Source organism: Heterocephalus glaber, unplaced genomic scaffold, assembly GCF_053883595.1.
Source record: "Heterocephalus glaber isolate CG9 unplaced genomic scaffold, H.glaber_assembly_v1.0 deba00001461, whole genome shotgun sequence".
NCBI classification, from domain to species: Eukaryota; Metazoa; Chordata; class Mammalia; order Rodentia; family Bathyergidae; genus Heterocephalus; species Heterocephalus glaber.
Genome location: NW_028258308.1, coordinates 2,239,331 through 2,257,229, shown reverse-complemented (window position 1 = coordinate 2,257,229; position 17,899 = coordinate 2,239,331). Strand labels below are relative to the sequence as shown.

The following is a 17,899-nucleotide window of genomic DNA, read 5'->3' as shown; positions in this document are numbered from 1 at the left end:
GTAGAGAAGGATGGATGATGAAAAATTGTCAAGGTTCAAGATAAGCACAGGAACTTCAGGGTAAGGTGTTGATGAAAAAAGTGTAGATTAACCTACTGGACTCCATAATTTAAAATTTATGCATTTCCCTTAAATTTTTGAGCAGCTGAGTTTTAGTTCCTCCAAATATTGATTTTCTTAAATATTTAAAGATGATATTTTCACTAGAAGAGTTGCCTCATAGATCAACAGAAAATTAAAGTGGTCAGTAGTGGTATGATAAGTCTTGGGGTTTACCTACCCTGGATTTATGTTCCATCCTCTTCTTAATGCTTTTGGGGATGGACACTAATCCTGCCTCTCTTACACTTTTCTGATACAAATCATCAGAGTAGCTGATAACCTCAGGTAACATAAACTCACAGTCCAAAGATATAAAAACTTTTAAAATAAAATCTATGAATAAAGAACATATACCATCTAAGAATTACTGAAAGAAGGAAAAAGAATTCAAAGTGAGCCAAAATATACAGAAAGCACTGAGAAAATATTGCTGATACAAAACAACACAAGAAAGATAATGAAGGGCTGCATGAATATATTAGATACGAAAAATATGCATATAGGTTCTGTTACAGTACCCAAAAGATGATAGAACTGAAACAGCCAAATAAGAGCTGGAGAGCTGAAAGAAAGAACTGCAGTGCTTTCAGATAGCGGCCAAAATAAAAATACAGATGAACGTGGATAAAACAAAAGCTGAGCAATTTGAAGAACAGAATCAATTTTGTTAGCATCATGAAAACAGAAGTCTCAGGAAAATGGAAGCTAAAACTAAAGATCAATAAATTATTTTGAAAAGGTAATTTGCAAAAATTTCCCAAATATAAAAATGTTTTGAAAGTCTCTGACTGAAAGGGTTTAAATGGCTTTAATAATGGGAACACTAACCTCAGATTTATAATAAATTTAATAAGATTAAATACAAAGATTAAATGCTCAAAGCCTAAAAGAATAATAAGATAATTCATGAAAGAATTGCAGTTAGATTGTGATAAATATTTCAGTAGCAACTTTGGTTGCAGAGCCCAGTAGAGTGACATTTTTGGAAAAGGTAGAAAAAATTAGTACTAAAAATTTCTATTTATCTAAATTATCATATAAATGCAAGAGTAAAATAAAAACACTTTTAGTCATATGTTGCTTTGGTAAGTTTGCCACATCATGCCATATATTGAAAAATCTTTTGTAAGAAGTATAATAATAAAAATATTTTTAAAATCCAGAATATGTTGCAAGATATGTGGAAAATAAGTACAGTCTATTATGATTTTTGTCCTGAAGAAGGGTTAAATTCATTAGATCAATTATATTCATTACAAATTTAAAAGACTGACCCATCTGTAATCTAAAAATTGAAAATCTAAGAGGAAGAGAGAAGTGAAGATTTTTTTTAAAAAGCACTTTGTTGTGATTGTTTTACGGGAAAGATGGAGACTAAAAATGAAGTGTCACCAACAAATTTTAGTGTGAGTTTTAAGCTAAAGAAAAACTATCTTACATATAGTAAGTTGGAATATATAAAAGTATCAGAAAAGTCATTCTATTGGAACAATGCATAAGGGACACAAAACAAAAATAAGTACAGTTCATGGGAAATAAAGAACTGTTATAGAGGAGTAAGATTATAAAATAATGGTAATTAAAGTAATTCATAGAGATTAAAAGTGCCAACTAAAAAATTGCATCTATAAAACTAGAATTGAAAACAAGATCCAACCCTATATTGTTCACAGGAAACATACAAAGAAGGAGAAAGTTTGAACATGAAAGGAAGGGGGAAAATATTCGTGGGAAGTACAACCAAAATGATGCCAATGTAGTAATGCCAACAGAACAAAATGCATTATTTAATTAAACAGAAACAAAGAAAATAGAAACATTGACAAATATGGACACTCTATACCAAATAATGTTAAAATAAAATAAGAAATATTCCTGACTACTGAATATCACATAATAATGGAGACTTAAAATATATCAAGAAACAGCTGGCAGAAATGCAGGAAAAAGAAGATCAATAACTGCAAAATAAATTTGAATATACTCTTCTAAAAAGGGAAAGAAAAAATAAGAAAAGGAAAAAATGGAAACAAAGTCTTTGCAAATAGAGAAGGGTGGAGGGGTGAAGGGAGGGCAGGGGAATGGGGGAAAAATCAGAAGCAAATTACATCATGGAAAGGTACAAGATCCCAGTGATGAATGTAACTGTGTTGTATACCTAAAATGTACCAAAAACTTAATGAAAAATATTGACTAGAGGCATAAAAGTAATCAAAATAATAAAATTTGAATAATATAAGTAACATATAGAGCTAATAGATACATGTAGAAATCTGAATACAAACAACAATACATTTTAATCTCAGACTAATATTTATAGAAAGTAAACCACTGATTAGATTACAAATGAATTGCAGAAGATTAACATTATAGACTATTATGCCGACTATAATTCAATACACATAAATTTTGATAATACAGAAATTAAATCCAGATATGCAAGATTTTAAATAAATTCATCAGAAACAAGTAAATTAACACTAATCATACATTAGAAATTAATTCAACTCAAGAGATTGAAGAAAAGAGTAATAGGTAAATAATCCCTAAAAGAAGTAAAACAATAAAGATTTAAAATGAAGAAGGATTTAATTGAAAGAGAAAAAAATCAAACACACTATCAAAATGGGATTAGTATTCTTATCATCTGCTATTTGACAAACTGAAAAATAACCTAAAAACAAAGGCCCGAAGCAAAGGCACTTGCAGATGTTAAGAAGATTAATATAATATTTGATGAAGAGAAATGATTGAATAGAAAATAAATTAAGCGAAGCATACCTATTAATTATGGCAAAAACAAAGGGAACCCAGATAAAAGTTTGGAAACATTTTAGGAGAATCTCACACATTGAAATTTCATTTAAAGAAAGAGGAAACATTAATATTCAATTGCTTGAAGTCCTTTTATACTCAGACCAGATAATCACATTAGAATCACTTCAAAAAGTAATTGCATTTCATTTCTTTACTTTTGTGATCATTGCAAATATAAGCACAAAATGCCCCTTATACTTCCATATTTTGGATACACAAATGAAAATTAATTAAGGATACATGTGTTGGCATTAAAACTAGCACACTTTTGTTTAAGATTTTGTAATGCTTATAACAGTCTGTACTACAAATATCACCACATTTAATTCTAACAAATATTTCGGTAACAGAAGACTACACTAGGGCACAAAGCAATTGAGTAACTTTCCAAGCTAGCCCTGTTAGTAAACAGTAAACACAGGTTGTGAAACCAGGGAGTCAAAACTCTGATGACATTAGTTGCTCTGTCATTGCTGCCTCCATGTCCTGAATTAATCCAAAACTTTGACCTTTTATGGTCATTTTCACTTTGGGAAGAGCCAGAAGTAACACCATGCAAGATCCAGTGAATAAGGCACTTTATTAAGTGAGTCCACTTTCATTAACTTTAAATGCCTGGGGGGTTACACAATAAGACATAACACAGGCTAATTTTTTAAAAAAGTAATAGTTTTACAGGCAATATTTATGCCTAAATTCGATTTTCAAACTATAGTTTTGAAAAGGAGAGTATTAACAATATTAAGTTACACTGTTAATAATTATTTTGTTATAAAGAGTTTTTTCCATCTTCCTGATTTTGGGAAAATTGCTGTATGAATTAGAAAACAAATTTGCAAGTTAATGATTTCAGGAAATAAAAATGACATAAAGCTAATAATTGCAATACGATTTTGAAAATGTCTATGTAATAATACAGAATCTGTTTTTTATTTCCTATGTATAAGGCACTTATTCTTTGAGGTTATTATCAACATAGTACTACACTAAAAGTACTAAGTAATGCTAGAAAAACAAACTGCAGTGACTCAGAGATTGAGATCCCTTTCATATTTTTGTTCAGGAATGTCTGCTTCAAAAATATGTTTGGATTAAATGGGAAGATCATGCTATATTATAAACAAGATAAAATAAAGTAATCCATGGAATCAGTTTGAAAACAGAAAATGCAAGTCAAATTCAGAAAACCACTTGTACAACTACTGGTGGAGATGAGAGAACTCACGCCAGAATAGTTTGAAATTAAGAAAATTTCCTGGTTTTCCTTTATGTCTCTTTCTCTCCTTCTCTTTTGTTTATCACCAAAATATTAATTTTTAAAAAACATAAGTAGCAGTCAAAGCAGGTTTCAGAGCAAAGAAAATCCCCACAAACAGAAAGTGACATTATATAAAGATAAAAGTGTTAATCCAAGAAAAAGATGGAAATTTTAAATGTTTCCAAAATAACAGTGCCAAAAAAATGCTAAAATGAAACTGATATAACTGAAAAGAAAATTTGCAAGTCTACAATTTAGGACTGGATTTTTCAACATTCTTTCAACAACTGATTGAACAATACAGGCTATCAGCAAGGACATAGAACTCAACAACACCATCCAAAGCAGCATAAATTGACATTTATATCATACTCAGACAATATGAGAATAAATGGTAATTTGGGGTTTTAAGAAATCATGTAAGAAAACAAACTACTTCCTGAGATATAACAAAAACTCTCAACATTTTCAAGAATTGAACCTGTACAAAGATGTTGTTAGGTAACAGTAGAATCAAAGAGGAAATTAATAAGAAAGAGATAATAGGAAAATCCTCAAATGTTTAGAAACTAACACATTCCTTTAAAAAAAATACCTCATAGGTCAACTACAAAAACGTAAATGAAAATTTCATTTTCAACGTAAATTTCATTCCTTAGAAGGAATGAAAGTGAAAATAAAACATAATATAATTGTAGAACACAAGTAAGTTAATGGTGAGAAAGAAATTTATAACACTAATTACATAAAATGTTGGAAAAGAGAAAAAAGTGTAACTTAATCTATGCTTCATCTCAAAAACAAAAAATAAAATACATAGAAAAAATAATATGTAAGTATAAATTAATATATTGGAAAAAAGAAAGATAAAAACAGATCAATGAAAGACAGAACTAATTACCTTAAAATGAATAATAAATCCTGTAGATACAATTTTGAAGTAGACAAGAATTTACAGAATTTATATTACAAATCTCTATTGTTGGCTTGATAGGTTAGTTTATTTTCTAAGAGTATCAATAATAAGTTGTAGTCAACTAGTGGAGACTGGTAAAGATTTGAAAGAGCCACTAAGGTAATTATGAACTAAGAGCAAAGATGGAGATGCAAGAAAAATAAATGCTCAGGATGCTGAATTTGTTTGGAAAGGGGGGGGGCATGTTTGTTTGGCGTCTCTCAGCCACTGTTATATTTTATAAATGTTCTTGACAAGAGGGGAAACTGAGGCCCCTTGGCTGTCACAGTCACGAATGCTACACACCAATCCTGTTTAAAACCATTATTCTAAAGTTGTTCTTCATTTAAGTGGTAACATGATTAATCTTTCAAGTGACCTTCTTCTGTTTTCTTATAACATTTATGTGATTATGTCAAAGTAAATCAATATATAGAATGAAAATATTCAGATCAATTAGGAAATGAAACTGTGGCCCTAAAAGTGAAGTTTTTGGAAAGAATTTTTCTTTTGGAAAGAACATTATTTTATGTTAAGTGTATTACAGTTTCCTGTGGCTAGGACCTTCTGATGGAGGACAGATTATGAGAAAAATCTCTGAGGAACAAGCCAATTATAAATTGTGAGCCTAGAGGCCATGTTGTAAGAAGAAACAATGCCAAGAGAGGATTTCTCATTTTGAGTTTTAATTTGTTTCTGCTCTGTGCTGAAATCTCTTCCAGTAATAATTCATTATACAACAAAATTTAAGGATTGTCTTATATTAGATGTGACTTGAGAATAATAAATGAGTTTATTGTCAGTTTTTAGGAAAAACAGATCACAAGTAGCATGGGAGTTGTAATGAGGGGTTGCATTAAGTTTTGCCAAAATGACCACCGTGATGTTGGAATCTACTGGTTAACACGATGTGTGCCACACACTGACTATGAATAATCATACTAATCAAGAATCTTCAGAAACAATCTGGTGGGGACTAAATTTCCTATGATCCTTTAGAAGTAGTCAACCCTGTAATCACTTGGACAATGGTGCCTCCAAAAGAAAGGCAATCTCAGAAGGCCTGGAATTTAAAAATATTTCAGCAATAAGAGAACAATATTAACAACGCATTTCTCCAATATTTTCTTATGCAGTATTAATAACCCAGTAAGCTTAGTTGCTCCTACCTTCTGGGTATACTCATGTACTTTACTGAGGAAATAAGTTACCATTTTTATAACCATTTTGATATCTAAATTATAATTTAAGCTTTTCTCTACAAATAAATATACATGAATTCATTACCAAAAATATTTTAAGGCCCGGGGATTTAGCTCAGTGGTTTCACCACCTGCTGCACAAGCACAAGGCACCGAGTTCGATTCCCAGTACCCGCCCCCCGCCCCAAAAATATTTTACTCAATTTGGAGAGAGCACTGTAATTGTCCTATGACTGATTATATGCTTGAGGTGCCGAAATTATTTATAAGAAAACATCAGACTCAGTCAGATATTTGTATAGCAAAAGAAGTACAGGGCCAGGGATTTAGCTCAGTGGTTTCACCACCTGCTGCATAAGCACAAGGACCCAAGTTTGATTCCCAGTACCAAAAAAAAAAATAAGTACAACTTAAAAAAAATAAACTATTATCCATACCCCAAAATTTCTGTTTCTAAAAAGTCAGATTTTGTAACTGGAAATCTATTACTTGATGAATTAAATTTTTCCTTTCAAATTACTTTGTGTGGTAGGTACAGTCTCACATTTCCTAAAACTAGGAAAGAGGTACAACTTACTGTATTATTGAAGTGAGTATGAGCTTTATTACTTTGATGACAAATGTATTTTTCTCCATTTGGGATTATGAAAATATCAACTATTTAGGCCGATGATACTTGAAAGCTTTTAGTAACTCTACTCACAAGTATTGCATAGCAATGTATTATTTCAGTGCTATACAATCTCAAGAAATGCAAAATATTTCTTCAGAGAAGACTTTAAAACCTAAGGGGAAAAAGTATATTAGTGAAACAGATAAAATAAGGAGAGACTGCCAGTGTCCGTGGAGGACTTGGCATCCTAGCCCTTGCAGGATCCTACAATAATGAGTTGTGTAAGTAGATGTTTATAAAAGCTATACTTTACAAAAACTATACTGAAGGGAGTTGGTAAAGCAGACTTTAGATGTTAAATAGCTTCAATTTGTGAGAATTTCAGAAAGTGGAACCATTAACTCATTCAGTCTATAAATATTTTAGGTTCCTTCTTCTGGTGTGGCCTTTGTACTAGGAACTGGAGAAATACGTTTAGCAAAACCAGATAAGGTTTTGGCCATTCTGAAGGCGACAACCATATATTTTAAAAGGGATATTTATCAGGTGCTCAAAAACTACATCTGAAATTCCAAAAGTGATAAATGGGTTGAACAAAAGTTTCTGATGCTGTTAATAAGGGGGACATCTTAGCCCACTTGTGCTGTGATCATAAAATACATTAGACAGAGGAATTCACAAAACATCATAGTTCTAAAAGCTAGAAGTCCAAGATCCAGGGATGGCCAGGTTCTAGTGTGTGGGAAGGGCCCTGACTCTGCTTCCAAGAGGGTGCTTTGAGTGCTGTGTCCTCTCCTCACGTAGCAGAAACCAGAAGGCCCCAAGGGTAGGTAGGGGCCAACAACCCCATCACACTTCTTTTATAAGGAGACTACTCCTACTCTTGAGGAACCTAGCCAAATGACTTAATCACCTCCTGCAGCCCACACCTCTCTTCTACGCTACTGTCCTGGTAGCTATATTTCTACAAATAAATGTTGGGGAATACATTCACACTATATCAAAGGAGCTCACTAAGCCTCACATTTAGTCACTTTTGTATGATTTCAGGACATTAAATGCTTTAGTAGTTTAATAGCTGCATGTCTCTCCCCTTTGTATTTGGGGGCTTTTATATTTTTTTCATTTCTCTCATTATTTCACCTTTAAAACTAAAAGACAGCATACCATTATGCAATCAATTGCATTTTAAAGAGGTTATTGCTTAAATGTTTATAATATTGGTTTATGGACTTTGTTTCATCTTTTATAAACCCAAGTTCAGTGTAAATTATCCTAGATTTACAATATCTTTCTTTTGCACTATCCATCCTGTCATCAGTAGTTTTCCATTTGAGTTGAGTTGCTTTTCAGAGACATGAAATAAGTGTGCTTCACCAAACCTAATTGTACTTGTCATAAGAAAACTGTATTGATGCTACAAAAATTGTCAGAACAAATTAAGTCATAGAGAATGTGGTAATTCATTTGGGAAATCATGTTTTACAATTTGTTTCATTTTGTGTGACTTAACAGAGTTCTAAAAAAAAGGTGAATAAAAAATTTACTCTCTTCACAAAATGTATGAACACCATAAGGAGTGTCAGGTTTGTGAAAAGCTATCTCTAGCTAAATGATTTCTACTTCCAGACTTGCAAACAGTGTATTAAAGATTGATATAAAATGTATTATCTTTGACTACTATATAAACATCTTAGTATTATTATTTCCTTAGAAGATATATTTAATCTCCCTGCCAGGAAAGCTTAGGAGGAACTAAGGTTAAATACCTAACAACACCTCTCAGTCACAAATTAGACATCCACATTAATCTCTTTGGAGAATAAAGATAGTAAAAGATGAAAAAGGGACTTCCTGATTTTATTGATTAAGTCACTTTTTAAAATTTCAGTTCTCCAAATCATATCAAGAACTGACAACAGTATAGATATCTAACTTAAACCCAAGTGAAAGCTTCTAAGCATGTAATAAATCACATATTCATAAATATTCTGTTAATATTATTAATAGAAAACATAACAAAATACAGCAGGAAGAGCTTTCTTTCAAATGTTCCCCTTTGTAATACTCATTGTATTAAGTGAGAAACGGACAGGGGTTTTTTTGTTTGTTTGTTTTTTGGGGTACTGGGGATTGAACTCAGGTCCTTGCGCTTGCAGGGCAAGAAGCAGAACCACTGAGCTAAATCCCCAGTCCCTTGAAACAGATGTTTTAAGGAAGCAGGAAGCAGACAAAGAAATACAGAATAAAGATTTTCATGCTAGAAAATCTGGATTTAAATTCTGCCTTTAATAGTTACTGAATGTAGTAAAGCAAGTAGTTAATCTACTAGACAGGAAGTATACTAAAGGAAGCAACAACGCTTAGTATATGAAAGCAAGCATGAGTTCTCTTTGAGCTTCATGATAAAAATAATGTCTATCTTTCAGAGTTATGATAAGCATTGAATAAAATAATGCACAAAAATTCTTTAGATCATTCTCTGGTAAACAGAAAAGGTAATAAAAGATGACTTTTTATTAGTCAAAACAGTATTATGTAAAGGAATATTAATGAAAATTTTCCTAAATAGTTAAATAAGTTCAGGAAACCAAAATTTGAATGATATGCTGGTAATATCTCTAAATATCAATTGTGATCAAAATAACAACTGTTTTCAAAATATACACCATTGTGTTATTTTTCCACGATAATTGATTATGAAGATTTTCTTTGCTTAACCTTTCTTTTTTATTAGTGCTTGATGTTAATTTGGAGAAGTTGGTGCATGCATATAACATATCTTTTTTAAATTAATTTTATTCACACATTTTAGGTATATAATATGCTGACATTCATTATTGGGAATTTGTACCTGTACATGATGTATCTTGGTTCTTATTTTTTCCCCCATTCCCCTCCCCTCCCTTCACCCCCTCCACCCTTCCCTATTTATAATGACTTTGTTTCCATTTTTTCCTTTTCTCATATTTATTCCTCACCCCTCTTTCCTTTCCCTCACCCCTCCTACTTCCCCTTCCCTTTTGGACCTTTTCTTTCTATTTCACATTGTCTATTATACATTTCTTGATCCATTTCAATCCCTTTGCCTCCCTCTCCCTTTCTTTCCCTCTCCCTTGATAGCTTTCTGTATCTCTTCAAACACACACAAAACTTGAAGTTTGGCAATAAGCAGTTAAATAATCATCACCTAGATTCTACCATTAATACTGTAAAATATATTTTTATCCATCTATAATATATCATTATTTTTTGATGCATCCTAAAAGAAGGTTCAGGGCCAGGAATGATGCTCAGTGGCACCGCACCTGCCTGGGAAGAGCAAGATCCTGAGTTCAATCCCTGGTACTGAAAATAAAATAAGAGAATGTGCCACTATCAATATTCCCTGGAGCATCTCAGTATGCATTTCATCTAGATGTCAATTTTTTTCTTTTTTTTTGTTTTTGGTTCTGGGGATCGAACTAGGGACCTTGTGCTTTTGAAGCAGGCAGCGGCACCACTGAGCTAAATCCCCAGCTAGATGTCAATATTTTTTACAGTTTTCTTTTGCTTTAAAACTTGGATACAATTAAAAGTACAAATCTTAACTATAGCCAGTGAGGGGTTTTTTTGTGTGTGTATACCAAGGATTGAACTCATGACCTTGTGCTTGAGAGACAGGCACTGGAACCACTGAGCTACTTCCCAGGCTAGACAGTGAGTTTTGACAAATACATTCACCTCTCAAACCCTAACTCAACAAAACTTAAGAGGTACTGTCTCCTTTGAAAGTATAACATTGTGTTTTTAATAAAAGACACTTTACTTATCTTATGACTCCAAATAGAATAGTGAAGCTTTGATTAAAAATTACATTGAGAATATTGAAAAGTAAATGAATAAGATGACTTTGTCATTCTTACTATGGCACCCGGAGATGACAGAATATTAAGATTTTATTACAAAAAGAAAGCTATGTCCAAAGATGACTGTTGATAGTAAAAGCATTCACTGATTACTCAAAAGCTTCACAACTATAAGAATAGTTTGACCAAAAGTGTTATGCTCAGGAGCTAGAATTCAAAGAACATGAAATCATTATATGTGTTTGTGTACCACATGAGAAAATGTACACATATTCATAAGTATATTTTCCGTATCTTTTTGTTTAATTTTAAAAATGAACATTTTATTTTATTATTAATGAACATATTCAGGTAAAATTTGTCAAGCAACAATGATACTAAGATCAGAGATAAATTACCTAAGCTCTATGGTAGGTGATATAACACTACTAATAAGAGGAAAAGGGGCCAGGGATTTAGCTCAGTGGTTCCAGTGCCTGCCTTGCAAGCACAAAGTCTCAAGTTCGATCCCCAGTACAAAAAAAAAAAAAAAAAGAGGAAAATACATGGCTGTATGGGGACATAAAACTAGAAAACAAAATCAACAACAAATAAGAGACCTTAAAAACACGTTTGTTTCCCCTTTCCAATTCAGAGTCCTTTATATCTAACTGTTCTTCAAGAGGGATGTAGCTATAACCAAGCAGATTTCTAAAAGTTATTCTTTTCCAAATTACTGTTGACTTCCTTCATTCTACTTCTTTATATCTATGCTTGTGTCATTCTAAAAGAAAAAACATGATACTTAATGTCAGTAAATTTAAAAGTTTGAGTGTTTAATATTTGTAGGTTAAAAAATTGTGAAAAGCATTGAAAAAAGGGGGATGCAGAATATTTTCAAGGATGCACAAACAAAATAGCATTTTTTTTCTTAAGTTCTTTTATTGGTACATTTTAGGTATACAACAGATTTACATTTCTCATTGGGAACTTGTACCTTTACATGATGCATCTTAGTTCTTATTTTTTCCCCATACCTAGCCCTCCCTTCACCCCTCCACCCTTCCCTATTTACAAAGACTTTATTTCCATTTTTTCCATTTCTCATCATTTTTCCTTTCCCTTCTTACCTTTCCTCTGTCCCTCCCACTACCCCTACCCCTTTGGACTTTTTCTTCCTATTTTGCATTATCGATTATTCATTCTAATTATTGGTACATTTTAGGTATACAATATAATGACATTCATCATTGGAAATTTGCATCTTTACATAATCTCTCTTGGTTCTTACAAAATAGCATTTACAATGGTGCTCCTTATACAGGTGCAAGTAGATATATTGGAAACATTGCCAAAAGTAATTCATTGTATTTAAACCATGTAAAATTAGAGTGGGAGAGTTTGTGCCCTATTTCAATGTCCTCATAAAATACTTGTATAGTTAAGCATAATGGAAAGTGCAATTCTATCATTCATATATATATGTACATATGAGTTATATACATATATATACATACATTATATAAAACTATCCACAAATCTAAAAAGATCAAGTCTTGCCACTCATTAACAAGCTTTAGTAAGTCCTTAAAATCTATTCTTTTTCATTTATGAAAAATGCCCTATAACACATTTCTATACTTACATGCTCAATTTTGACTTTACTACTTTAAATTATATATTTTTTATTTAATTCCTCGTATGGAGAAATTTCATCCTTAGCTTACTCAATTTCTATACCTCCATGAAACTTCCAATGTGAATCAAGGACACTGTCTTTCATTTACCTTCCTGTTCTGAAGAAGCTGAAATTCTCCCACCAGGCCCGAAGTTTTTCCATGTGTCTGTAGGAAGAGTCGCTTGATCGAGATCCAGTATGCATACGTAACAATTCATCAAGACAAACGTAACGACTTTGTACTGCAAACATATACTGATAAAAAATTTAAAATATAAATATATACACATAAAGAATTTGATTCATAAATGTTCTTCATATAGTGTTCCTTGAGGTCCTTCAATTAAGTAGAGCCATACTATTTTCAGTTATTCAGGGAATTAAAAAGAAGTACAGACCATTCATAAACCCCACGTCTAGGGCTCTATTTTCCCCAGATAAAAAAATAATCCTTTGTAGCAGAGGTGTTTTGCTGAAATAGAGAGCATGCAGGTATGGAGGCCGCTGCCTTTAAATCCAGGTGTTACCTCCCTCCTCTTTGCTCACTGTAAGGTCACTGATTCATGGGAACTTTGATACTTGTTATCAAGACATTTGGGCAGCATTTGCTGAATGACCATATTAAAGTATGCAGACCTTAGGCACAATAACTTGGAAAACTCTCTACATCATATTAAATACAGGAAACTTTATACATACCCCACTTTAAACAGTTTTGCAGGAGGACTTTAAGATTACTTTATTAGAATTGCGTGAAAAATGAATCATTTTGCTTTGTGACATGAAAATTGCTAAAATATTAGGTTTGAACAAAAATTGCAAGAAGCTGCTGTCATTTTTTCCTTCCTAGCTCAGTCAGAGAGGGAGCTTTTCCCAGGGTGAGGATTTCTATGAAAGCCAACAACTTGTGTCCTGCATGGGGTAGAGTTGGAGACTGAGAAAAATCAATGCCTGGTGTCATTTGTATTCCCTTAGCAGGCATAGTAGAGAAGATTGTAGAAAAATGCCATTCTGAAGTTGCTATGCTAGGTAAGGCAAAAATTAGTCCAGACAAAAATCAACCATTGATTCTGGATGTCAGAGGGCCTTGGAAGGCCCAGATAACCTATACAAATAGTTCCTCAGGACTGGAAAACTTTGTGGATATACAAGGAAGAATTGTGAGGGCCTGGAAGAAAGTAAAAGTTGACATAGACTTAAAAACTGGCTCAACTCTGAATCCACTCCCCAAACCACATACAAATCCATCAACAAGCTGTACAGGTTTTACAGGACTAAGGTGTCTGAACACGATCTGGCTCCAATTATTAGCTGACCCATAAGCTATACAGGCACACAGGAGACTCCTAAAATCAGAGCTAGAAAATAAAACTAAGATTTAGCAAAACTGAAGAATTATCAGTGGCTACCGACATCAAGGAGTAACATTCAGATAATAAGTCATAGGGAAAAAAGAACGGAGTTTTGCTAAAATATACAACTCAAATGTAGCATGTCCAGTTTTCAATGATAACAACAAAAATATAAGCCCTATAAAGAAAAAGGACCAATAATAAAATGTTATCAATCAAAACTGATGCAAAGTGATCTACATTGGATCTAACAGTAAAAATTTGAATCAATTATTATAAATATGTCCACGAAATTGGAGAATCCATACCTGAGAATTTAAAACTAAAATACCATAATGATTTAAACTATAGACTAATAGCACCTATGCAATTGAAAATCTGAAGTAGAAAATTAATATAAACAACACAAAAGCTCCTCAGTGTGGCCTCGACCATATCTGCAATGGCAAAAAACAAGGAAGTATACGATGAAAGACGAGTCAGCAAATCGAGTTTCAAGTCCAGCATCAGCTCTCAAGTTATCAGTCTTTTTCTCCAATAAGGAAAACTTTAAAAAAATAAATATCAAACATGTGACTCAGAGAACTGAAGTTGTAGGACCAACAACCAATCTGAAATCGGGAGAGAGGCAGGCAAACAAAAGGAATCACATCTGAGATTCTGCCTAGAGGAGAAGCTGCCAGAACAGTAGCTGGCAGAAAATCCTGCATGGTAATTTAGGGAAATTACTGGAAGCTGACAGTGGACCAGAGTGAAAAAATGAGAAAGTTGTTTCATTCGTTTTACCTTCAAGAACTAGGTCTGGATCTCAAAGTGAAAAGCATAAAAAAAAACTCTTCTTGAAGTTCCAGTAAAGACAGAAGAGAACTCTTTATTATATACTCTAGAAAATTCTTTATAACAAAGAATTTTGCTAAACAGTTATGACCAGAAGTTTACTTTGCATGGAGAATGAACGTTTCTTTAAGACCTTGTTTTCTCCCAAGCTCAGCTAAGGAGAAGAGAGATGCCACATCACTAAAGAAAGATTTGTGACAGTTATAGGCCAGAAAATGCTTTTGTTAGGCTCTTTGCAGAAATAGCTGATTTCAGAGTGGGATGGAAAATGTAGAAAATAAGCTTCAAGCATCCTGTAGTGCAAAAAGAAAAGAAGGGGCCTGAACACATAAAACATAAACATATGGTAAACAATGGTGGAGTTGTGTCAAGCGCATTTGGGAGATGGCTGAAAGAAAGAGCTACTTCAGTCACAAAGCTTGAACAATGAATGACAGATTAAAACAGTATTTGATCACCACTAAGGATAAAATAAATGACCACAATTCCTTAACTCCATACTTATATGCTGATGTGGTAAATGTTTGAATAATTTTAAAGTTTAAAACATTCATTGAACATATTTTGTCAATATCCTAAAGTCTTATATAAACTATATACAATTTTTTATGTACAAAAGTAAAACAGTGGAGAAGTGACAAACTATACAGAATTATTCTAAATAACTTTTGTAGACCTTCCCCCACGGAGGTGAAACATCACCCCCACCTCTTTGACTTGCTTGCAGTTACATTCTCTCCAAAGGGTGTGGTATGTAAAGGAAGAGGGAAAAAGTGGCTTTATGCTTAGAGAGAGGACAAACACAGTGAACCAAAGGATAAATGTTAACATTAGCAGTGAAAAGTAATAATGACAGTTGATGCTTAACTTCTGGTGTCTTCCACCCAAACTCTCAATGCCATTTTATCCAGGAAAAATAAGAGAAAAATCAGAGTCCCGAAATCCCTAATTATTTAAAAATGTGAAAATGAGATTCTAGTATAGTAAAAGGATGTTAAACAAAAGCAAACTATAGCTCAACATTACTTAAAAGTATACTGAATTTGATTTATTGGTGCAGAATTATAAATACTTAAGTAAGATATGATAATAAGGTATATTCATCAGCTTTCCCTTTTCTGGGACAAAATATCTGCTGATACCTACAGTTTAAAGGAGAAAAGGTCTATGTGACTTACAGTTTCAAAGAGTTCAGTCCATGGCTGCCTGATTTAAAGGCTGGAGAATCACAGAAATGCATGGTGAATGAAAGAGGCTCACTTTATCCTGGCTGGGAAATACAACACAGGAGACAAATCAGAGAAGAAAGGATCAAGGAAAAGATAGAGTTCCCAAGGTCATCTCCCCATTAGCTACCTGGCTCTTTGTCCTAATCACCCCATCAGCTTTGAGCTCATTAAACACATTGGTGAGATTAGTGCTTTGAAATTCAATGACTTTTCCAAAACTTTCTAATCTAGTCAAGTTGACAATCTAGATTAAATGACACATAGGTTAACATACACTGTCCTCTTTTAAGAGCACAGGAGATAAAGCAAAAGATCTCCCAAGGACCCAAACTGGAATGCTTTAAGCAATAAAATACATAACCACGTATAACATAATTAAAACTCATGTCTATAATAACACAAATGAATAACTGAAAAAAATGAACATTCAAATTAATAGTTGTAGAAACAATGTAAGAAACTAGAAAATTACCATTGGAACATCATGGTAATAATTATTTCTTTATTAAAATGTAATGATGGGTGATAAAATTATTGGGAAAATATGGTATGTGCAAAATATCTTAGTAGCTGCCAAAGGTATTAATTACTAAAGGGAAATGCTTATTTTACAGTGCAGAAACTTAAAGACACCAACTAATACAAATTATTAAGTTTAATAAGGCCTACTAATATTGTTTGCTGTCAGATATGATTATAGAGAATCCTGACTTCCGTGATACTACAAAAAATAATCAATCAAATCTTAGAAAATATCAGACAAATTCAAATTGAGAGATCTCTGTTACAATAAGTGAACAGTACTCTTTAAAAATGTTGATTCAATTTCTAAAAGCTGATGAGAAGAGTGGATGAGGTAGGGTGTAAAGCCACTGTTAGATAAAACTAGATGTTCTTGTGTACTATGTAGCACAGTAGGAAGACCATACATTAATGATTCCATATTGTATATTTTTAAAAGCTATGAGAAATGAATTTGAATGTTTCTACTCTAAAGAAATGATAAATGAGCAGATAGAGATATTTAACTTCATTTAAAATATTCAAGTAGGCATTAAACATATAATTTTAATATCTGACTTAAGGACATATAACTGAAAACAAATGTACATTAACTATTCTCACTTCCCAATAAAAGTGTAAATTTTTTAGACGCTGATGACTTTTAAGAATTGACTTGGGCCGGGATTTAGTTCAGTGGTTCTGCAGCCTGCCTCACAAGTGCAAGGTCACGAGTTCAATCCCCCGCTACCAAAAAAAAAAGAATTGACTTTTAATTTACACCTTATTTTACATCTTTCCATTTACATTTTAACTTAATAACATATTAGGATAGTAAAAATGGAATGTGTTAATATTATATTTGTGAATTATTCAATGGGGAAAACTGTAAGAAAACTGAAATATAATAGTAAATATGATTTTATAAATTATAAACATTGAAAACTTAAGAACTGGCAACCAACATTTCTTGAACAGGGTTGTGGAAACTTATAAGGCTAATCATATGATAAGAAATTTCGGTAAATTAAAAAAATGAAATATCCTTAAAATATCAGTTTAACAAATTCAAACAGAATAATAGTAAAATATTTTAAGTTGAAGCAATATAAACTAGTTTCACTGTGTTCTGTGGAAATTAGTAATGCATATTGTGTTGTAATATATGAATATAAATGCAGTAATAACTAAGTCTAGAAACTATGGTAGGTATTATTGCCCACCAGCTATTCAGTCAGGGCTTCTGAACATGATTATTTCAGCTTGTTTACAAAAGAACTTCAGTTTTGAAGATACCATAATTAATGAACTGAACTATCAGATTGAACATTAAATTACTTCCTCAGAAGAAGTATATTTTAACAAATAAGACCTTAGAACTATTGGAGCAATAAATTGCCTGAGATAATTTTAATCAAATTTTAATAACATTTAAATAAAAATCAAATCACTTTGATTATATTCATGTTAAGGGATGCATGACATATGCATGCTTGCATAATTTCCTGATTTTGAAAACTTTACATGT

The 17,899-nt window shown here is 32.4% G+C and overlaps 1 pseudogene across 1 annotated transcript in view; it reads left to right on the top strand.

The window, feature by feature from the left end:
- The first annotated feature begins 3,395 nt into the window (after positions 1 to 3,395).
- Positions 3,396 to 17,899, top strand: part of LOC147826709 (protein FRG1 pseudogene) — a 52,754-nt pseudogene continuing 38,250 nt past the window's right edge. Inside the window, exon 1 of the transcript XR_015453420.1 lies at positions 3,396 to 3,505. The product of XR_015453420.1 is annotated as a protein FRG1 pseudogene (transcript). The remainder of the gene's footprint in view (positions 3,506 to 17,899) is intronic.